The sequence below is a fragment of the Emydura macquarii genome, unplaced genomic scaffold (genome assembly GCF_026122565.2).
Source record: "Emydura macquarii macquarii isolate MOO-44397 ecotype Brisbane River unplaced genomic scaffold, CSIRO-AGI_Emac_v2 contig_1230, whole genome shotgun sequence".
Lineage (NCBI taxonomy): Eukaryota > Metazoa > Chordata > Testudines > Chelidae > Emydura > Emydura macquarii.
In genome coordinates, this window is record NW_027131367.1 from 15,646,426 (window position 1) to 15,671,715 (window position 25,290).

Sequence of the window (25,290 nt, forward strand, 5' to 3'; positions counted from 1 at the left end):
AGTGTTTCTTTCAAATGGGGCAGGGAGGAGCAGCAGAGAGGAAAATTTGAGACTTCTAATTTTTTCCAGCGTAAGTAGAGTCAGGTTACAGCCATAAAAAGATGGAGTTAGTGCTGGACTGGCAACTGCTAAGATGCTTGCAAAACCTTTACCGAACACTTAACATGCCTGAAAGTTATAAAAGGTAAATTCAAGTAGTTAGTATTATTGCAATCTAACGGAGTTACAGAACTACATACCATCTGAGTACTGCATTTCTTTTAAACCAGAACCACTGTTTATGCTGACCTACAATAGGTATCCTTTGCTAACAGTAGAGGGAGCACAGGCTATCTCCATACCTATGTTGACCTCACTGAGGATGCTGTTGTGCAAACCAGAAAAAACAAATGCCACGTTCATTTCAAATTCAATTATAAATATATAGAAAAGTCAACATTTCAATAAAAGGAGAACTCTTGTACGAAAAAATGTTATGCTTCTAAGGAGCTATTACAACCAATGAAAAACAAATACATAATGAATCAATTAAAAACTCTCCAGTGTCTCAGTATTTTTTTAAACCAAAAGAGTGTCTTCTAAATGTGCAGTAACAAAGCAACAATCTAACAGTCTCAGAGATAGCTTTAAAGAATTCACATTTGTGAGCTATCATAAAAACAGCATTATGGATTCAAGTATCCATTGAAGCTATGCATCTTGGACGTACCACTCGGAAGTTTTAATACAAATTATAAGGTTTATATTTTTAAAAAGCCTCTATTGTTCCTATCATGCAATAACTGCTCCCAAGATCAGAACATCTCTACATACAAAACTACAGTTTCTAATGTTTAATGGTTAAGTTAAGAAAAATATTGGACTTATCCATGCAAGTCCTTTTAATCATCTTGAAAAAATTATACCACAGAAACATAGCCATTTACCCACTATACACCTAAATGAATGTAGTAATGAACTTGGTAATGAAAACTATCAATAGATGTCCAGAACACTTTATCCACCTAATGTATGTTACAATAGTTATACCTTCATTAAGTTATCTGAAAGTCAAATTTTGGATATTTATATGTTTTGGGGTGTTTTTAGCACTGTAAATATCCACACAAACAGAACATTACCGTAATTATAATGTTTTCAGTGTCCATAATCAGAAACCATGACTAAAAATATTCAGGAAACATTTTTATACCTTTTTATTATGCTGGGGAGAGACTTAATGGTATGTAATCTGCCGTAGATAAAGTGTGCTAATTTCAGCATTACTCAGTCATACTATGATGTCCCTGGGTTAATTTTTAGAGGTCACCATACAGTACTCATATTGGCAGATCTAAACAAAAAGTCATAATTTAAGAGAAGGATGAAGCAGTTTATCAAAAACTGAACACGGGACCAACATCATGCACTATCTAGTTAAAAGTGAAGAACAAGGAATCCTTGCTTCTACCTCTAAATTATATTTCTGCAGTAAGTTCCACCATGTGCTTCTCCTTTCCCTTACATCATCAGGTATATATTCTTGGCATGCATAAATGTACTGATGGGCGGGGGACATGTCCCTCTTCTTATGTCCACCTTTAAAAAAAAAAAAGGTACTTCGATCTTCAAGGGCTTGCACAATTCATACATACCACTCCTGTACTGGACTTCTTTAAAAATTCTTTATTCACAAAGTCCCATATTAGTCATTCTGTTATAAGTGTGATCATCATGCTAATCTATTTATAATTACCTGGTCATCCCATTTACCCTTTAATACCCTAGCCTAACAGCCTTCAAAAATAAAGCATCTCTCCAAATTGTTCCCAGATTCATTCTTAACAATTCCAATTTCCATTGGGAAAAGTTCCCTTCCTTCTGCAAATCCATTGTTTCCCAAAGAAAAATTATGGCATTGAAACACTGGGATGGCTGCCAGGTGAACCGTGAGGGTGCTCAAGGACAATCCTGATTTCTTAAAGAGGCAAGGTGTAGTTCAGAATATGAGGGAGAGATGCTGAGACTGAAGAGAGTTGTCTGGATATGCACTAAGCCTGGAACCTGGACCATTTCTGCAGGTAAGTGCAGCACGTGGAGGGCTTTCGGCTGTAAAGCAGGACCTCCCATATCTCTTTTGAGCACGCTCATTCTAAATGCTGGAACCATGTGGGAGCCAAGCCTTGAGGCATAGGAACCCCATGTTGGGATGCATGATCCATCTTTCGTCCTGAGAGAAAAGATGCAGTGTGGCCAGAAGGGAGATTAGTGGGCACATCGCAAGCTGCATCACTAAGGATATCAGGTTTGTCTCAGCCATGTGGGAGCGATGAGGATTACATGGGCTCTGTCCTGATTTATCTTTAACAGGATCTTTAGTTGGAGAGAAAACAGAGGAAAGGCATAAAAGGGAGACCTTGTTCCAGGGGAGGAGAAAATCATCGTCCAGAGAGCGCTGGCTAATCCCTGCTCTGGAGCAGTATTGCTTATATTTCCTGTTCTGGTGGGTGGTGAACAGATCTATGGATGATGTTCCCCAACATGTGAATAAGTGAAGTACTGTAGGGAGCATTCCCACTTGGGGGCTGTGTGGGAATTTGCGGCTTACAGTGTCCGCCACTGAGTTCTGTGCGCCTGGGAGGTAAGGTGCAGATTGGAACTGGTTCCTTGTTCACAATATCATCCTAAGTTCCTTTCCTTTCGAGTATTAGGAAATAGGGAGAGTAGAACCTTTTGCCTCAAAGATGTTGAGGTACTGGTTCTGTGGCTCCTAAGTGCAGGAGGTGATTTATCTCCTGCCTTAGCAGACTCTCGTGAGAAGAGTCTCTGAAGAGGGATAGGGAAGGATGTTATGGAGGAGTTACAGGGGTGAAGTAAATGGAGTAACCAAAGTTGACTATTTCCAAGACCATTTGTCCATGGTTATGAACCCCCAGGCACTGCGGAACGCTGCCAAAACAGGGTAGATACCGTTGGGAGTGATCTCACGGCGCTTCAATCTGCCCATCAAAAGTGTTTCTGTGTGGATGATTGGTTAGAGGGCTGAACCCCTGAAGGCTTGCATCTGGAGAATTTATTTCTCTTCTTATGAGGCTTATAATTGCCCTAAGGCATGAATTCGGCTTAGTATAGTCCCTGTTAGTATTGACCACTAAATCATATCTTTTGTCCCACTGTGTAGATATCCAGAGACCTGAAAGTTGGCCTGGAGTCTTTTAAAGAATGGAGAGAAGTATTGGTCTTCTCTGCAAAGAGACTCACACCTTCGAAAGGAAAGTGGTCTGCACCTCCTTCGGGAATCCAGAGAGAGATGGAGCCATGATGCCTGCTCATCACCTAAACCATGAAGACGTTCCTGCTGCTGTATCAGATGTGTGTACTGCCATCTCTGCAACAACTGTTCCTCTTGAACAATGGCTTTAAAAGTGTCCCGAGAGGCTTCTGTCAATAAAATCATTGAGTTTATTATAATTGGTGTAATAATACTATGCTAGTAGCACCCAACAGTTTGGAATTCTAAACTGTAGGGAGGCTGAGTATACCTTTTGTTGAAAAGGTCCAGGTGCTTCCAATCCCTGTTGCACAGTATGTTCCTAGAATGATGTTGCCTTCTCCAGGAAATGACTGCATCCACCACGATGGAACTGTGTGGTGGGTGGGTGAAAAGGAAATCAGAGTCCTTAGCAGGGAATAATATTTTTTTGTTCACCTGCTTGCAGGTCGGGGCTACTAAGGCCGGGGTTTGCCATATCACTTTGGCTGGATCTAGAAACACCTGGTTAACTGGCAAGGTGATTTTTGAAGTGGCTGAGGTGTGTAAGAGGTCTATCAGCTCATGATGAACATCCTTCACCACCTCCAAGGGTATATGAAGGGTGTCAGCTATTCTTTTCGCCACCTCTTGAAAAATGTCTGAAGTCATCCACCAGAGATGGTGGAGATGGCATGACTGTTCATCTGCTTCTCCTTGCTCCTCCGCATCCCAGACTGAGGCTTGCTATGTTGTATCCAAGGAAGCATATCTGGGGGGATCCTGGGTTACACTTGGTGCTCCTGAGGCTGGTCCTCTGTGAGCTGCCCAGAGGTCCCAATAAGGCCAATCTGGTGGCATAGGCCTGGTGGAGGTACCCATACCAGAACTGCAGTGGTACAATCTGATGGTACATTCCTGGACCCTGCTGGTAATGGGTCCTGTAAGGAGCCTCGGAGGAGTACACAGAATCCCCATCTCGCTTGCTCTCTGATCCCTGGCTCAACAATGGCAGGGCAGGACATGGCCGAGGGGAACTACCACTTGAGCGGCTATGGCACAATTCCAGATCTCCAGACCAAGCTGTGTAGACATATTCCCACTGTCCTAACTACCAGAGGATTGAAAGGACTAGAAAGAAGGACTCCTGAATTCCAGGGGATACTTACAGCAAACCAAAAGTAGGGGGACAGGATCCAGAGGAGGAAGCAGTAGTAATGCTGAAGACAAGCTGGGTCAGAAAGTTGCATGTTGGATTGAGGTACAGAAACAGCAGCAAGAAGCTCATGAATTGGCCACTTAAGATCAAAACTGTGGGGTTTAAGAGACTAAGGTATCTAATCTGCAAAGCCATTATCCATCAGATCCTGGCAGCCTACACATTCAGGATGGATCACAAGAGAGATGCTTAATTTTAGCTTTCTGAGTACTGGTAGTATTAACATATTGTGGAGGATCATCATAAAAGTCCCTTCCTTTGTCCCTCTTCTCCCTTTGTTGTAACAGAGATGTGGGGAGGACTAGATAGAGCCAAGTTTTCGGGAGAATAGTAAAGAGTGGGTATGGAGGCTACCTTTAAATATTTTGGCTCCTTGGCAGATGGTGCAGTTTAACATTGATTCTTGAAACCTGCAGGGTGGAAAGGCAAGATACCAAAGAGCAGTTACTAGACCAGACACCCTATCCCCACACACACAAAAAAAAGGGGTGCGGGGGCCTTGCTTCAACAACAGCCAAGAAATCTGACAACATTCTCTTTATCCTAAGAAAATTAAATCCTTGTTTGCTAAAGACTGATTAAAAAAAAAAGCATCTGAACTTTTCCAAAAACAGTTGTGATTACAGAAATTCAAGAGTTTGAATGGTTAAACACATTGCATTAGGCAATGCACGTCATAGGGTGAGAGAACTATTATTGTGCACAGAAGTATACCTTGTGGGAAGATAAATCACCATAAAGCAGCGTGCAGCCTGATCACAACTATCATTGTATAGGTAGGCTAAATTTATATTCTAGCCAAAACAGTAATATGGATTGGTTTTTGTAAAGGAAATTGAATCTTGATAGAGAGAGAAGGAGCAAGCTCTCTCTGCAGAGATTTTACCAAGGAGGCTGCCACTGCACTAGAAAAGTAAGCTTGAACTGACAAAGTTTGATATCTGCTAAACAGGCCTTTATATTTGGTTTTATTCCACCCTGACAGTAGTTTTAGGCTCTGTCTACACTTACCTGTGAGATTCGGCAGCGGTCGATGGGAGTTACACAAAGTACGCAAAAAACTTGCATAGCTCCCGTCAAATGCTGAGCTTCTCTTCTGCGTTCCGTCTGCACTGCGCTGCACCAACGGGAACAGCATTCCCGTTGACGCAGCACCATGCTACTTGTGTAGCTGGTCTTAGTACGATCTGATGGCGGCGAATTTGCCGCCGTCAGTGTAGCCGTAGCCTTAGGGTGTGTCAACAGGGAGAAACAGCCCAAAACAGCTGTTCCACACTAGCTTCCCATGTGGACACATTTAACCTGCACTAAAGGTGCCTTTGTGTGATTTACTTTAATCCACTTTTGGAAGTGAATTAAACTAACTGAAAGAGCACTCAGTGCAGAACAAGTGTCCACACAGGAAGTTGGTGTGGAATAGCTATTCTGTTTTTAAATTTACATTCTAGTTTACGTCACATTAGCTTCCCCATATAGACAAGCTCTTAAGAGGCCAAAAGCCCCAGACATATTACAGAATAAAAAGATGCTATGTAAAGTTTGAGTTACACTAGATAAAATTTTTAAGTGTACCCAGGTGACTTAGGAACCTAAATCTCAATTCCAAAAGTGACATAGGCACTTTGGAAACTAAGACCTACAATTCTAAGCCTGGTCTACAGTACAGAATTAAGCTGCCATATGTCGACCTATGTTGACCTAACTAAGCGTCTACACTAAAATGTTGCGCCCGCCGACGTAACTTGCCCACTACGCTGACTTAACTCCACCTCCATGAGAGGCGTAGAGTCAGTATCGATGTAGTTAGGTTGATACAGTGTCAGTGTAGACACTGAGTTGCTTACATCGACTGATGCTGCCTTTCAGAAGCCATCTCTCAATGCCCTCACACTCTCAGCTGAATAGGTGCAAGTACTCCTGGTGAGGATGCACACCACCAACATGAGGAGCATAGTGTGTACATGCAAAAGAAATTTTATTACTGCAATGGCTGTACCTTGCCATAATTTAGGTTGATATAATTTTATAGTGTAGACATACCCTAAATTCCACATGCCTTTTAATCCTTCCCTCTCCCCACCACAGATTTAGGATAGTGACAAAAACTTAAGACAGTTTCCTGGTTAACAGGGAAAGCTAACAAACAATTTGGAAGAAATCTTGGTGCAGTTTGAAAAACAGAGTCTTGAGTGAAATAAAACTGACATAATGAGATATGCTCGTATCAGCACATAATACAAAATGGTGTTCATAATCTGAGCAGGTCTAAAATTCTCTGAGGGCAGCCTACTGTGTGTTTCATATAGCTGCCCAAGAAAGGTGCTTGACTTCTCAATCAGGGACAATCACTGAGAAGCCATCAAGACTGCAATATAGGGCCACCAACTGACTGTCCTAACTACTGGCCCATTCACAAGGAACAATAAGCTTTCTACACAGGAGCCCCCACTGGGGGTGGGAGATTCCCCGTGGAAAATATGTCAGAGAGAGGTTAAGAGAATTTTTACCTTTAAACTGCTGCTGCAGCTATAGCCCTTCAGTGTAGACTCTACCTACACTGACAAGAGAGGGGTTCTCCTATCAGCTCAGGTAATCCACCTCCAGAGAGGTGGTAGCGAGGTCAATGGAAGAACTCTGTCAACCTAATGCTGTCTACACTGGGGGTTAAGTTTGGCATAGCTACATCTATAAAAGATTTGGATTTTTCACACCTCTGAACGACAGAGCTAGGTCGACCTAAATTTTAGGTGTAGATCAGGCCTTAAGACTGGGGTGCTGTTCTTATGCAAGGGGACTGACCATCACCACATGAGGACTTTGCAGGGGAGTGAGATAATAAGGGACCTCGCGTAACCTAAAATGCTGACAAACCTTCAACTCACTAGCAACGAGGGCAAACCCAGGGAAGGGTGTGTATCAGGATTCCTGTTTTCAAAGATGAGTAGCTCTCAAGTGCTTTAAAAGTAAAGTTTCTATGGTTAAAAAATTCCTTTGCTCAAGGTACGTCTACATAAACCGCTGCAACTGCACTGCTGTAATGCTTCAGTGTAGACACGATCTTTGCCACTTGGAGGGTTTCTCCCATTGGCATAGGTAGGTAATCTACCTCCCCAATAGGTCAACAGAAGAACATCCCAAAGGAGGGCGTCAGTCAAGAGGTGGGAGCCTAGGAATGTGCCCTATAGCCCCAGAGCTAGAAACAGTGACTAGACTCTACCCAGATCCAGAAACTGGGTTCCCTTGCAACAAAACAGTCACCTTTCAGTGGGGTACTGGGCCAGTTTATAACACAAACATTCATAGGTAGGAAACCAGTGAGGAACCAAGTCAAGGAGTTTGAATGGACCCTCTCAACAATTGTAGGAGGATATTAATAAAGTGAATGGCAGTGAGAAGAATGCAGAGGGACTAATCATCTGCTCTAAGCTACCTGGCTTTTAATATACCAACCAGGTAAACTATTCATGTTTTATAATTCATCTGACACCATGGTATCTGAGTACTTGAACTTGAAACTTACCTTTGTGCATAATAAAAAAGGAAGAATGCACTCATAGGGTCCTGGAATCAACCCCTCATACAACCTGCCAGTAGTAAGTTTAAGAAAAATCTAAAGTGTCTGAAGCAACAGAGTCCTTAGGAGCTAAACAGAGCTGAGTTTTTTCCAGTTCACAGTAATAGCACATAATGACCTGTAAAACATATAACTAAACAGGTTACCTACAAAGGATTGTGTTGGACTCCATCTTCTTTCAAAAGTCAAGTCTCAGAAAACTAGGGATCTGATACTCTACAACGCATAGAGAGTGCCTCCATTACAGTGGATTTTATCATCTATTGCAGCCATCTGCAATAGTCTTGTCCCTGCTCAAGAGTCTGGCTGTCAACGTATTTCAAGTGTTAACAGATTACTACAAACGCAGAAAGAGCTCTGGCCATTTGGGACCAAGCCTTGTGCTCCCTTCATTATTTAGCAAGTTCTACATTACTGAGTTTCAAACTTGTTACAAACCTGATGAGCTCTCTCGGCTGGACACCCACCAGACTGTACTGCAAACATTGGGTGCCACATGCTTTTGGTTTGCTGGGGCTGGCCAGAATTTAGGCATTGTCTTTCTGGCACCGGGGCCACCAGACAGACACTCCAAGTGCAGACCACCTTGTGTCTGATACCTCTCTTAGTAGCTGCAACCCTTTTGTGGTCCAATTGTCTAGGCCCTGAAATTAGCATTGGCTCTCCTAAGAAGCTGCTGCATCCTCTCAGAGTTCTGAAGCTATGGACCATTTGGTTTATTGTTTACCTCCCTGGTGCTGTATGACAGCATAAATAAGTAACAGACAATGCAAAGGGATTTCTAAACACACACACACACACACACTTACACTTTATTCAGAGAAAGCACAAGAAATAATCAGATCTAAAGAAAAACAACAAAACCTGCATGCAAAACTCCCACTCCAGTGTCTTCACCACACCAAGAGCCCTTTTAGTTTTGGTCAATCCTTTTAGCGGCTCCAGATCCTTCCTGCATCCCTCTTGTTCAGCCTTGAGGTTGAGTTTCTCTCTAAAAATGGCCAGTGAGAGAGCCTCCCTTTTATAAAGTTGCAGTCCCCTTTGTCAGGTGACCAACCTGAGTCACTTCAAATCACTTTTCCGGTAATACATTGTTTGGTTACTAGCTGACCTGGAAGAACGAGTCTGCTATACTCAATTCACTGTCCAAGAGCGCATGCAGCTGATTAGGAGACACCCTCTTCCCCAAGTTAATGACCCTTGACCACGGCGCATTGTTCACCCTCTACAGAACAGATCAACACCTCCTGGAATTTCAATCAAAAATGGAGGCAAAATGGTAACAGGGAAGGGCACACTGCAGTCTTAAGACCAAAATGGTGCTCACAAAACAAAATGGAATTTGCAACTTGATGCAGAGATATATACTATCACTATGGTAAACCTAGGATTTAGATAATCATAGGCACCAGAGTAGTCACCTTGTTAACAGAATATTTACAAAAATGTTCAAAAGCTTTCCAGCTACAAGCAAAAACTGTCATCCCCAAATTAGTACAGGGTCTGTCTTCCTTGAAAAGTGGGATCTGGGCATCATGAATTACAAGTGTCTCGCTGAAGCCCACCACCTCATTCAAGCAATGCTCAAGCGATATAATCAAATGAATAGCTATATAGACAGATGGAATTAAAAAAAAACCAAAAAAAACCCCATTAATTTTCTAGTTGGATTTGGCGTGTAAGGGAGATACTGACTGAGGATAAGGGGGCTTTTGCAAGTAAGATATAACATAGGTGGAAACTGGGCCCACACCATCCTGAGTTTCCTATTTCAGGATGATTTTAACTTAAGCTTGTCCTAGGCTGGTCTTCTACGAGTTGTAGAGAATGGAAAGCTATCCATTTTAAAACAAACTTCGGTACTCTAGAGACACAGAAGAGCAATCAGAGTCTGGCACTCCTTGGAGAAAGAAAAAGTACTACTTTAATAAATATAAGGTAACTTCTCACAACTGACTAACTGCTATTGTTAAGTGCAGTGCGAGCCTGTATTGCAGGTATCTTCAGCCTTCCAAAACATATATCTAAACTAAACTGAGGAAGAACACAAGTTATACAAAGAAGTAGATGTTTCTCTGCTTCTCAGGAGAAATGTAATAAATTTGGGAAAAAATCCAGAGAGAAAGGAAGCAAGAGCAGATGGTGCCAAAAGTTATGGATGGCACTTACTGCTGCTGCTGCTTATCAGGAAGAGGAAAAAGAGGAACAACCCATCAGTTCAGATCTGGTGTACTGAGAATACATTATGATCAGACTACAAATATTATATTGACATATGTCATCATAAAAACTTAATTTATCAGAATCCATGTTACAAACATTACAACCGATGCTAGAACCTTCTTTATAAAAACAATGTCTCAATTTCTCTGATGTTTGCTCCAAATTTATTAAAAACTGATTGAGAAAGGCAGAACATGAGTTCCAACAGCATAATACTAAAATCAGTATTTCTCTATATCTGGAGTGGATAAATACCAACTCACCAGCAGAAAGATCCTGAACTGAAAAAAATTTGCCCTCCCAAGATTTCAAAAAAACACCCTAGAGTCTGTCCACTTCCACTCTTTTCCCCATCTAGTTATCATCCAAAACATGCAAACATCATTTCCTTGGCAAGGCATTCAGTATTTGCTGTAATCTTGGTCTGAGGTGGAAAATAAAACCATTACTTTTTCACCAAAGTACAAGCAAGTCATTTTTTTATTTCCATATATCTTTCATTATAATCTGAATTTAAACAGTATACAATACAAAAGCAGCTAAACAAAAACTTTATCAAAGAGAATAATGCTCTCTTTGAGAGTATTAAATTGCATTCTTGAAAGTCTTAATACACTGCATTATATTATCAAATGACTACTATTAAGATTTAATTGAAGCATTTATTACAGTGAGCCTCCTTCCCCCTTCAGCAGCAATGATATATAACATGTGTTGTTACTGGAATGTCAAGCAATTCAATACAACAGAGCACTTTACAAGCAAGATGGCAGTGGCAGATATTCAAGCATGCACTATAAATAGTCAGATGATTCGGAGGTCAAATCAGCCGTAAATCCTAACGGACTACAGGTTCAAACACACTTCCTAATCTTGTACAAACCTCAGAGAAGTTCCTATAAAACTGTTGTTCCCTTGAATCATTTTGACAAACTATAGAAGATCCAACGGTCACCCTAAAAAACCTACAAGTATAATTCGTTACAGCCTAGTCATGTCAAGATATCAGTATAATTTTACCCCAAAAACAAAACCGAGATTCTGTTAAAAAAGGTTCTGCCTTGTTTCTAGTGATAATTCACATGAAAGTTAAATATTTCAGTGCTTTCTAATACATTCTGACACACTGGGTATCAAAAGAATTTACTCAACACTACATTTTGGCCAGCAGCCTGGTAAACACTCAACACTCTACCATAAGCACAACTGAGTTTCAGGCTAAGGCTTTGATCCATTTATTGCAGGAGCTGGGAGCACTAGAAACAGCAATGCCATAAGCTATAACACTTACCTGTTTAATTCAAGAATAAAACTGACTAGCTCTGAAGAGAGCCACATCCTATATTCATGGCATTCCCAAGGTCAGGCCCTGAAGTTAGGGATAGCAATACTCGATGGGAAAAAGGGGCTTAGAATCAGTAGCTACGTCTGTTTTTACTCTCTACAGTTTATTGCATTGCTGACCATACCCATGTAGGTGAAATGAATTTAATGATTAATGGCACTGCAAGTATTCATTTAATAGAGAAAGCCTCTGGAAAGCATGTAAACAACTGGTAGCTGAACTTTGTCCTGACACACAACTACTTCAGATGTGGAGGCAATCTATACCTTCAAGTCAATGGCACAGCTGTGGGCACTCGCATGGCCTCACAGTATGCCAACTTTTTATGGCTGACCTAGAATACTGCTTCCTCAAAACTCATCCCCAAGTACCTCTCCTTTACCTACGCTACATTGATGACATTTTCATCACCTAGACCATGGGAAAAAGTCCATCGAAGAATTCCACCAGGATTTCAATAATTTCCACCCAACCATCAACCTCAGCCTGGATCAGTCCACACAAGAAATCCACTTCCTGGACACTACAATACAAATAAAGGATGGTCACATTAATACCACCCTATACCGAAAACCAACTGACCGAAATACATATCTTCATGCCTCCACCTTCCACCCCGGACACATTACACGAGCCACTGTCTACAGCCAAGCCCTAAGATACAACCAGATTTGCTCCGATCCCTCAGACAGAGACAAACACCTACAGGATCTCCATAAAACATTCTTAAAGCTACAATACCCACCTGGAGAGGTGAAGAAACAAATTGACAGAGCCAGATGGGTACCCAGAAGTCACCTACTACAGGACAGACCCAACAAAAAAAAAAACAACAGAACACCACTGGCTGTCACCAACAGCCTCCAACTAAAATCTCTCCAACACATCATAAAGGATCTACAACCTATCCTAGCAGATGATCCCTCACTCGCTCAAGCTGTGGGAGGCAGACCTATCCTTGCTTACAGACAGCCCCCCAACCTGAAGCAAATACTTACCAGCAACCATACACCATTCAACAAGAACACTAACCCAGGAACCTATCCCTGAAACAAACCCCGTTACCAGCTCCGCCTGCACATCGACTCTAGTGACACCATCACAGGTCCTAACCACATCAGCCACACCATAAGGAGCTCATTCACCTGCACATCTACTAATGTAATATATGCCATCATATGCCAGCAATGCCCCTCTGCCATGTACATTGGCCAAACCGGACTGTCACTACGCAAAAAAAATAAATGGACACAAATCAGACATAAAAAATGGTAACATCCATAAACCAGTCAGAGAGCACTTCAATCTCCCAGGACACTATGTAGCTGACTTGAAAGTTGCCATACTTCAACAAAAAAAACTTCAAAAACAGACTTCAGCAAGAAACTGCAGAGCTAGAGGAAATGGGGCTCCAAATGTGTGCTTTTGAAATAAAAGTACCCTTTCGCAGCCATCCGGCCTGACTTTACCACAATATGTGCATTTTGCATATATACACAACACCATATTACATCTAAAACACCGCCAAATGGAAGTGGAAATATAATGCTCCAGGTAGGTAAGTGTGAAAACTAAACAAGCCAAAAAATCAAAGAAAGAATATTTTTGACAAGTCAAAGGATGTGGTGTTTTGTATTACTAAAATGCTCCTATACAGTCAAATTCTTTTACTTAAAAAAACAAAAAAACAAACAAAAAAAAAAAAAACGAAAAACAAGCCAGCAAGGTAAAACTAAGGAATTACCAATTCTCAGACCAGGCCTGTGAACCAACAATAAAAACAGATTAGCTCATAAAAATCAAACCTCCAATAAACAAAGTCTGAGTCATCCTGAAACAACCAGAAAAGTCATTATAAAGCATTGCAAAACTAATATATCAGTAATTTATTTAAATAAAATCTGTTAATCTTACAGAATTGTGTATCTCCATCTCATGTATACACAGAGGCACACACAGTCTACTTAAACAGTTAAGCTATACTTGATTTTACTTCCTTGAAACACTATTTACAGTTGCTGAGGCAGACATTATTACTCACTTAACACTCCTCTTGACTCTGAAACTTGTACTGGTATCCACAGAACGTATGACAACTAGACAAAGACTTCAGAGGAATGGAATGGCAAATTCTCAGTTTTATTCACTGCAGAATTCTGATATTTACACCACAACTGTAAATGATTATCTCACTTTTGGGGAGAAAGCCTCTCTTTTTTTTTTTTTTTTTTTTTTTGGACATGCTCAGTTTTAATATTCACCCCTCACTATTTTATCAGTTCTCTCCTTCTAAACTAAGTATTTCTTACTCTTTATTATGTAATAAAAAACAGGCCACCAAAGAACTCTACAACACATTGAGATTTATCTCTGCTTCTTAATACTGCCAAGAAACAAAAACCCGACATGCACTCATTTTTGTCCTGAGCTTTGACAATATTTAAGATATGGGCATAAGAGAAACACTTGTTAGTATTCTTCACAAACTTTTATATAAGACTAAACATTGGAATTGTTTGTAGATAAAGATCTTATGAAATAAAGATCATTTAATAAAATAAAGTTAAGCTTGAACCCAGAAAAGAGCATATGGAGAAACTGTTTTTGGTTGGCTGACTTTGAATAGAGGTGTGACTTGTTTACATACATATTTTCTTTTTATGGTTTACGCTGATGAGATCTACAGCATAATAGTGGGAACCTAAGCTTCAAGTCAGTAAGTGTAGCATGTGTTCAAGTATACACTGCCTTGTCTATACTACACTTTTATAACATGATTTTTAGCACATGTTAGAATGTGTTAGCCAGTACTGTATCTTTAAATCCTGGACTAGACAAAGTGTGGGGCTTCAGCTGGGATAAGGCAATGAAGAGAACTGGAGGGAGAAGAGCAAGTCAATCATCTATTGTTTGCAGAGAACAGCTATGTATTATTAGGGCAAGGTTTCTCTCAGTGCCATAAGGGGGATGGTGAGGGTCAGCCTCAGTGTTATACTCTACACGCATGAACATTTTCCCTCCTAAAAGCCTCCCCATAGTTAATAATTACGATTATTATCTAATGGCTGCTATTTACCAGAGTACAAAACACTGGAATGTTACAAAAGAATGCTTTGATTTAAAAAAATCTTTATCAGAAGAAGCTATTCATCAAGTGCATATAAAACAGTAAGTTTATACAATTATAGTAAATACTAGCATGTTGTGTAGTTCAATAGCCCTATTCTAAAAAGCAGCACCACAAAAAAAAATCCAATAATGTGGAAGTACACACAGTATGTGATAAAAGACATCATCCAATTCCAAAGCACTTTATTCCAGTTAAACAGGAAGCAACCCTCATTTCTTTTCAGAGTTGGGAAGTACCCTATCAGCTCTTTAAACCGTTTTTTGTTATACAACTCTGCAGTAGTGGCCAATGAAATATTTATTAAATATTCAGCTTGCTATAATAAACCCTAGTGGCCGATGCCTCAGAAAAGACGAGAGAGAAGGTGGGTGAGGTAATATCTTTTATTGGACCAACTTCTGTTGCTGAAAAACAAGCTTTCAAGCAACATAGAGCCCTTTAAAAGAGGTGAGAAACCTAGGCAGTTCTGAGTAACAAAAGATTTAGAGAGTTGAGTCCTTGCTGGAATGGAAATAAGAGTACAAATCGTGAATGGGGTGCTTTCTAACACTGGATCAATAACTTCAGAAGAAGCCACATATCTTTCGAAGAACCTCCTCTGGTGGGAATGTATGTTTGTTTCTTCTGGAAGAGTTCTGTACTTCAAGTCATAAAGGAAAACTTTTAGCCGCACTTGAGGCCCCTATGTGATGTTTAATTGACAGCATACTACATACACCCACTGACAGGAGATCTTTTTTCTGTTTACTAATCTCCTTCCTGAGACTGCAGCAGAAAATGGTCACTAAGACCACTGGATGTTATTTTTACAGCAAATTACAATTGCAAGTACAGAATATTTGATTGAGCTTACTATGCATTAAACTATTAGACAATGCAAGATATTTAATTTTGCATTAGAGAATTAATTGAATAGCTTTGTTTTGTTCAGAATAAAAGAAACTTAATATCATATCACTGTAGGATTCTAAAATGGAACAAGTGACCCTCGGTAACCTAACCTTTTAATCAACTATGTAAGTAAAGGTCCTTAGATAGATTATTCAAGTTACTTATTACTCCAGTTACTTAAAACAGATGATGCCTTTCCTTCAAAAACACACCAACACCCAAATATAAAAACCAGTATAAAAACAAGGCCTCAAATCTGTCGAAAGGTATCAACTGCATGCTTCCTCTATACCCAGAGTCTGGCCACATAATTTCCTTTCCTTTTTTCTCACTTCATAAGAGTGGTGGAAATATGTCTCATTGCTACAATAACTGATTACTAACAACAAAGTTCTTAGACAGGAAGTAAAGTGAAAGTTATTAAAGTTACCACATTGTTAATGCAGAATAGTTTTCCCAGCAATAACATCATTCATATGCAAGGGCCATTTTATCAGTTTCCTACATAGTTATCACAGGCCTCAGTAACTTTTAACATTTCTGCACATCAGAATGCAACATCTACTCTACCCAATTCACTCAATTTTATTGAACTATCTTTATACTGTTTTTCTGCACATTGCCTTGTTCTCTCAGTCATGGTATATGAGGAAAATACAACTAGTCTCAATATTAATCGTTGTGGTACCAATTAATCTTTTCACTCCTTCAGTGCTGTTCAATCAACCCTTTGAAATGTTATAATAATGCACAAAATATTCTATTTTAAATAAAAGTCCACATAAATTATGCCCATAATTTCCATACTCAACTTTGACCCTTCTTTTTAAAAAAGACAGACAAGATTTGATCCTTTCATGAATTTATGTTGATCATTTTATACATTTTAAGCTATTTCCATTAGTCTGTCAGTGGCTAGTGTTTTCTGCATCTCTTCTAAGGGTGAATGTGACAGTGTGAACTGTCATTGGATAGAAACCAAAAACACAAGTCTGAAAAGCAGCCATAGATATTGGACTACCCCGTAGGAAATTAGAAGTAGCATTTGGTCCAGATCGCACTAATTAAACACTAATCTTTGCAGAGGCTGCTGGGAGTGGGAAGGGTCCGGATCCTATATAAGTCAGGCTGAGCTCATTCCAAGGGAGCATTAACTCCTGGAAGTGTGCTGTTTCTTCCTGAAAGAGGCCCTGGTGAAAGCAGAGAGTGACAAATAAACCAGGAAGAAAAGAGTCCAAGAGCACAGCAGAACAGAGTACTGGAGAAAAAGACAGATCCTCTGAATGGAAAGCATTTGAGAATTTGGGCACAGGCTGGGGCATGCCTCCATATAAAGACCTTAACTTTGGGTTCCCTAGAGGAAGAGAGACTTTAACTGCACTTGAGAAATACAAAGGCTGCAGAAATCATAGGATCTAGATCTAAAAGTAAAATGTGCATAAAACTCTAGCTAAATACCAATACAGAACCAAATAAGAACTGCTACTTTCTCTGCTCGCCACCCCACCCCACACACCCTTTTTTTTGCGGTGGTCAGGTCATCTCTCTTCAATCAATAAATTAGCAATACTTCTTAAGAGACCTCATCTCATTCAATGACCTTTAGTTTCTTTGAAAACCTCTTTCTCAACCACTTGTACAATTTTATATTCATTCTGAACTTCTACTTGTTTAAAAACTGTATTTGAAGACTAAAGTCTGATTTTCCAGTCCATTTTAAAGGATGTTTTCTATCCTATTCCTCTTTCTTACCTTGACCTTTCTTCACACTATATAAATTTTAAAATATTTATTGCTACAGTAAAACACATATATAATTTAACCTCTAAATGTTTTCCTTGCCTTCTGTATTCTCACTTCCTTCCCATTGAATATTTCCTGCATAATGCCAAAGTATCCGGTAGCAGAACAAATTTACTTTTTTGCTTCACTTTAGTTCCCATTAGAAAATTTGATCATGTTTTGTCACTAGCGCTGAAATTCTCTATCCTTACATTTCCAATTGGGAAATGTTACTCAAAACTTGGACAGGAACTTGCTCATATAGTAGGAAGGCAGTCATTCAGTATGAAGTCCACAACCGTACTGCATTGATTTCTATTTTGAACGAGGAGCATGATCCCCATGGATGAGAAGGGTTCCATCACTACATTACTAAACACCTCTCATGACCTGTTCTCACACTGCTCCTGATCAGACACCCCAACATATCAGCTTGGCTCTACATTTTATTTCAGTAGTTTACTTTCAAACTTCTACGAGACTTAAAACTATGTATAACTCTTGCACAATACCTTTGTCTACACTCACTCAGATATGGCACAAGCTCTTAAACAGGGATTTTCAAAGGAGCCACGCCTCCAATGCTTATTGAATGTCAACGGGATTTTGATGGATAACTCTTAAGCTACTTTGAAAATACTAACGTAAAATTCATCCAAAATCTTCAATTTCTGGTTCCTAATCCATTACTCTCTACCTAGTGATTGTCATCTCAGTTCCTAACTGACTTTTATAATCAGACCCTCAGATAAAGTCAGACACTAAACCAGGTCAGTGTGGAAACATATTTGAATAGTCAGGATACAGAAAGCAGTAAGACATTTCTGAAACTCCCAACTCCTTCTTGGAATCACATACAGTGCAAACGGTAAGAAACACCTGTTGCACATTGAAGGAACTTTGCTCTTTTTTCAACATAACATCTACCTAGTTATACATATGGTGACCATATGTCCCAATTTTATAGGGACAGTCCTGATATTCGGGGCTTTTTCTTATATAGGAGCCTATTACCCACCACCCCATCCCGATTTTTCACACTTGCTAGCTGGTCACCCTAGCCTAGTTATACAGCACTCTAGGTATCTGAAGTGGGTTGGGGGGAGTATTTATTTAAGACTGACTGAAAGCTGAGACAGTGCTTCTCTAGTATGATGGCAGGAAAAAATGATCTACCATATCAGTACACATTTGAGACTTTTCTTCCTAAATCTCACTAACGTCTACATCAGGGGTGTCAAACTCGCTGATGGTGACGGGCCAAATTCACAGAACCTGTACTTCAAAGGGGCCATGCAATGCCTTCCGCTGAAAAATTCGGCCCATCTTCCCCTTTTCGGCGGCGCGATTTCGCAGTGGACCCCACTGCCGGACTGACTGCATTGCCGCTTTAAGGGATTTCTAGGAGCAATGCCTGCCGCCAAAAAAGTAAGGGCATCTTCCGCTTTTCAGCGACAGGGTTCTCAAAGTGGCAATGCCCTCAACCCAGAAATCTCTTAAAGTCGCAATGCAGAGAAACTTTCGGTGGCAGCACTACTTACTTAAACTGCCCAAACATGGGCCAGATCAAAAAGGTTTGCGGGCCAGATGTGGCCCACAGGCCGTATGTTTGACACCCCTGGTCTACATTTTCAGTTGTGACTGAAGTACTGACATCCTCCTCCAATTCAATAAAAATAGAGGCTGGCTAAAGAACATATACGGGGTCTTGGAAGCTACAATTCTCATGTAAAAATAAGTTGTATATGTATTTTTGAAGATTGAGAATGAACAAATTTTAGCTGTATAATTAATTATTGCATAAACAGAGCAGGGATGTATGGGGTGTGTATGTCAAACATACAGCAAGAAGAGGATTGGCAACAATGCTTTTAGGGAAGAAGTGGACACTAATTTCCCATTTTTCTACCACAGGACATACAAGTAGGAAGGCAAGAGGCAGAATCAAGAAATCAATGGAGAAACAGATCTATACATTTGAAAAAGAAACAAAAAAAACCAAAAACAAACGTCTAGATGAGAAAACAGTGTCAAAGCTACTTAAGAAACTGATATTAAATTTGACATTTTCAAGCAATTAAAAAAGAAATAGCTATCAACAGTAGCTTCACATACAAGAAAGCTGCAGGCATTGAGTTCCACTATTACCACAAATCAATAGGCATTAAATTACAATGTGAAAGGAAACCTAATTAGTTGCAATGACAACAGAAGACAGTTGGCATTGAATTATGATGTGAAAGATTCATTAGTGTGCCACAGAACAGTAAGACCTTTTGACACAGTGCAAAAGGCCAAAAGTGACACAAAACAGCTGATACCTCATGGAAAATTGGAAAAACATTCCATTTAGAGACAACTTGGTCTAATTATTTTTTAGTATGAACAATTTTTGCACATAATAAGGATCTTTAAAAGCTTAACTCCTGTTGCTTATTCCTCATCTGAAGTTAATCTTATTGAATGATTTATTGCCACAGTAACTATTTAAGATGTTATATAGAAGATGATTTCAATCGGAGAATGAGCAACAAACAGAACTCTAAAGCAAAGATCCTGTTCTCATACAAAAGATTTTTCTGTATAAGAAGTCAGGACAGAGGAATAAGTTCATCTATGCAAGCTGAACAGGCTGTGGAGAATACTTGTATAGGTTTGCTGATGTATGATGGGAAAACTTTGACATCTCAGGAATCTGAGTTACTCAGATAAAACTTAAATAATTCTGCTGGGACAACGTGTAAAACAGTTCAAACCACAAGTTGTCTCATCAACCCCGGTCCTAGGGTATGTCTACACTGCCGGCTCCTTGGGGATCGATGCATCAGGATCGATTGAGCAGATCTCCACGGCCCGCTCAATCAATCCCAGAAGTGCTCTCCCGTTGACACCATTAATCCACCTCCCCGAAAGGAGTAAGGCTGCATCAACCAGAGGGTGTCTCCTGTCGACGTAGCACTGTGATAACACCACGATACAGCAACATAAGTAAGTTGACAGGAGACACGCAAGCTACTTTACGTAGCTTGCATATCTCCTGTTGACCACCGGCGGCAGTGTATACCAAGTCCTAGACTTGGTCTTTCTGGAGGCCCCACACTTGGAAGGCTTTAGAAGCTGTCTGGCTGATCCCCAGATTCCACATGAGCTGCTGAAGTATTGCAGGGACAGTGCCATTTCAGAGCCACTCTCTCCCCCTTTAAGGCCTGGAAGGTAGAAGGACTGAATAGGTAGAATGCACTTAATGTCAAAGGCTGCAGGAGAAAGGCATTATCTGGCTCTTTTTTCATAGAATCATAGAATATTAGAGTTGGAAGGGACCTCAGGAGGTCATCTAGTCCAACCCCCTGCTCAAAGCAGGACTAACTTCAGCTATATCATCCCAGCCAGGGCTTTGTCAAGCCTCAGCTTAAAAACCTCTAAAGATGGAGATTCCACCACCTCCCTAGGTAACCCATTCCAGTGCTTCACCACCCTCCGAGTGAAAAGCTTTTTCCTAATGTCCAACCTAGACCTCCCCCACTGCAACTTGAGACCGTTGCTCCTTGTTCTGTCATCTGCCACCACCGAGAACAGCCTCGCCCCATCCTCCCTGGAACTCCCTTTCAGGTAGTTAAAGGCCGCTATCAAATCCCCCCTCATTCTTCTCTTTTGCAGACTAAACAAGCCCAGTTCCCTCAGCCTCTCCTCATAAGTCTTGTGCTCCAGCCCCCTAATCATTTTTGTGGCCCTCCGCTGTACTCTCTCCAACTTGTCCACATCCTTTTTGTAGTGGGGGGCCCAAAATTGGACACAATATTCTAAATGCGGCCTCACCAATGCCGAATACAGGGGAATAATCACTTCCCGCGACCTGCTGGCAATGCCCCTCCTAATGCAGCCCAATATGCTATTAGCCTTCTTGACAACCAGGGCACACTGCTGACTCATATCCAGCTTTTTATCCACTGTTACCCCCAGGTCCTTTTCTGCAGAGCTGCTGCCTAGCTCGTCGGTCCCCAGTCTACAGCTGTGCATGGGATTCTTCCTTCCTAAGTGGAGGACTCTGCACTTTTCTTTGTTGAACCTCATTAGATTTCTTTTGGCCCAATCCTCCGGTTTGTTTAGGTCACTCTGTATCCTGTTCCTACCTTCCAGGGAATCTACCACTCCCCCCAGCTTAGTGTCATCCACAAACTTGCTGAGGGTGCAATCTACCCCATCCTCCAGATCATTAATAAAGATGTTGAACAAAACTGGCCCCAGGACCGACCCCTGGGGCACTCCGCTTGTGACCGGTTGCCAGCTAGACATGGAGCCATTGATCACTACTCGCTGAGCCCTATGCTCTAGCCAGTTCTCTATCCATTTTATAATCCATTCATCCAGCCCATACTTCTTTAACTTGCTGATAAGAATACTGTGAGAGACAGTATCAAAAGCTTTACTAAAGTCAAGGTATATCACATCCACTGCCTTCCCTACATCCACAGAGCCAGTCACCTCATCACAGAAAGCAATCAGGTTGGTCAGGCATGACATTCCCTTGGTGAATCCACGTTGACTGTTCCTGATCACCTTCCTCTCTTCCAAGTGCCTTAAAATGGATTTCTTAAGGACCTGCTCCATGATTTTTCCAGGGATTGAAGTGAGGCTGACCAGTCTGTAGTTCCCTGGATCCTCTTTCCTCCCTTTTTTGAAGATGGGCACTATATTTGCTTTTTTCCAGTCCTCAGGGACCTCCCCGTTGTCACAAGCTTTCAAAGATAATAGCCAATGGCTCTGAAATCACCTCAGCCAACTCCCTCAGCACCCTCGGGTGCATTGCATCCGGCTCCATGGACTTATGTATGTCTAATCCTTCTAAATAGTCTTGGACCTGTTTCTTCAGCACTGCGGGATGTTCGCCTCCTTCCCATTCTGTGCCACCCAGTACAGTAGTATGGGAGCTGATCTTGTCTGTGAAGACAGAGGCAAAAAAGGCATTGAGTATCTCAGCTTTCTCCACATCCTCCGTCACTAGGTCGCCTCCCTCATTCTCTAAGGAGCCCACACTTTCCCTAATCTTCCTCTTGTTGGCAACATGCCTGTAGAAACCCTTCTTGTTCCCCTTCACGTCCCTTGCTAGCTGCAACTCCAATTGTGCTTTGGCCTTCCTGATTTCATTCCTGCATGTTCGAGCAGTGTTTTTATAATCCTCCCTAGTCATCTGACCAAGCTTCCACTTCTTGTAAGCTTCTTTTTTGCGTTTAAGTTCGCCAAGGACATCTTTGTTAAGCCAAGCTGATCGCCTACCATATTTGCTATTCTTTCTGCACATCGGGATGGTTTGCTCCTGTGCCCTCAATAAGGTCTCTTTAAAATACAGCCAGCTCTCTTGGTTCCTTTCCCCCTCATATTAGCCTCCCAGGGAATCCTGCCCATCAGTTCCCTGAGGGAGTCAAAGTCCGCTTTTCTGAAGTCCATGGTCCGTATCCTGCTGTTCTCCTTTCTTCCTTTTGTCAGGATCCTGAACTCGACCATCTCATGGTCACTGCTGCCTAGATTGCCACCCACTACTACTTCCCCTACCAAATCTTCCCTGTTTGTGAGCAGCAGGTCAAGAGAAGCACAGCCCCTAGTTGGTTGCACCAGCACTTGCACCAGGAAATTGTCTGCGACACTCTCCAAAAACTTCCTGGATTGTTTGTGTTCTACTGTATTGCTCTTCCAGCAGATGTCAGGGTGACTGAAGTCTCCCATGAGAATCAGGTCCTGTGAACTGGAAACTTTCCCTACTTGAGTAAAGAAAGCCTCATCTACCTCATCCTCCTGGTCCGGTGGTCTGTAACAGACACCCACCACGACATCACGCTTCTTCTTGGAGTAAGTTCCCTCTGTCTTCTCTGATTTGTCATTCTGCAGCTCTGCTGGAAGAAAGATGATGCCTCAATAGAAGTACCATCTCCCGGTGAGACAAGAACAACTGGTGAAGCCTGACTGCATGCTGGTAGGAGGAAATGGTTGACAAACTCCTGCATACAATTTGCCTGACCACTCATTCATCCAACCAGGTGGCAGCCACATCAGAGGCTGTCATTTCTTACCAACTTTAATCGGCAGGTTTTGGCTGACACAGTATGATGCAATATGCCAGGAGATATAAATATGCTTCACACAACACAGTATACAACTTCATTCAACATTCTTGAAAAGCAGTTTTCCATGACAAGTGTTGACACTGGACGATGATACACTGCAACTGACTAACTTGTGACCAAAAACCATGCTGAAATACTAAAATATATTCCAAGAGTGGCATCAAAATGAGATAGAATGACTAGCTGTTTCCAAAATCAAAGCAAATGGGAAGTTACGTCACCCCAAAGTTTTCAGAGTCCCATACTATCTAGCAACACCACTGGCAGCTTGTACCATTATAAATACCCTGTTTTGTAGATATACTTTACTCATGCAGGTATGTGATATTAGAAACTATAATAAATTTGCCTGTAGTTTTGGTTTACTACCTACGGATTTCAGCAATCAACCCTTACTTTCCGCACTTAGTAACGCATCTCTATTGAATACCAGAAATGGCGAAGACACAGGCAAAGGAAGAGGCTTTACCACCACTGAAACTGCAGCTCAAGGGAAACTGTGACTCACTTATTACTGAGGATATTTGCTAATCTGCCTGCAATTACAGCTCCTGGGCTATATACTTTTTCCACTCCCACTTACCTGGAAAATTAAAGTCATAGTACAATGATTGTGGACCATATGAATGGACTAGCTTTGATGTTTATTCACCAAGAACATTTAAAATCCTTTGCAAGACTGTTAGAATGTCAGTGCTTTCAGAAACTATGGGATACCATGCAAGGCACACTTCCATAAAAATGGTGCTAATCCGTATAATATTAATATTGCAAAATTCTAGTATTGCTGTTGCACGGATGCATCAGGGCTTCCCTAAAACTAAGCCAAGTCCCAAAACAAGTGCTAATCACAATGACAGTTAACAGGAGAAGAAGCTGCCATGGCGGCTGAAGCCATCTATGATGCTCAAATTAACACACACTAGTTTTAAAGATCAGTTGAAATCTAGTGGTATGGTATCCTCAGCAGAAAAGGCTGTTTCTGTAGTGACCTCCCTAAAGTGACTTACCTTCAATTAAGGGAGAGATCAAAATAATGAGGGCAAGCACTCCTCTAGAGCCACAAATACTAGACACACATTTTTAAATGATGGAAGGGACCTTGAGAAGTCATCTAGTCTGGCCCCCTGGTCTGAGGCAGGACCAAATACATCTAAACCATCCCTGCCAGGTGTTTTTCTAACCTGTTCTTAAAAACCTCCAATACAGGGGATTACACTACTTCCCTTGGTAACCTATTCCACTACTAGCTATACTTAGAGTTAGAAAGGATTTCCTAATAGCTAACCTAAATCTCCCTTGTTGCAGATTAAGCCCATTACTTCTTGTCCTACATTCAGTGAACATAGAAAATAATGGATTATAGTCCTCTTTATAATAGCCCTTAACTTATTTGAAAACTTATCAGGTCTCCCTTCAATTATCTTTTCTCCAGAAGAAACATGCTCAGTTTTTAATCTTTCCTCATAGGTTTTCTAAACCTCTGATTTTTGTTGCTCTCCTCTGGACTCTCTCCAATTTGTCCATGTCTTTCTTAAAACATGGTGCTTGTTACTGGAGACAGTACTCCACCTGAGGCCTCACCAGTGCCAAGTGGAGCGGGAAAATTACCTCTCATCTTACAAACGACACTCCTGTTGGTATACGACAGAATGATATTAGCTCTTTTTGCAATTGCGTAACATTGACGACTCATATTCAAAGTTGTGATCTGCTAGAACACTCAGATCTTTTTCAGCAGTACTACTGCCCAGCCAGTGGTTTTTCCCCAATTTTGT

The 25,290-nt window shown here is 41.0% G+C and overlaps 1 protein-coding gene across 13 annotated transcripts in view; it reads right to left on the reverse strand.

The window, feature by feature from the left end:
• The window catches only part of TNRC6C (trinucleotide repeat containing adaptor 6C), a 555,652-nt gene that overhangs the window by 124,113 nt on the left and 406,249 nt on the right, over window positions 1-25,290 (reverse strand). The window lies entirely within an intron of this gene.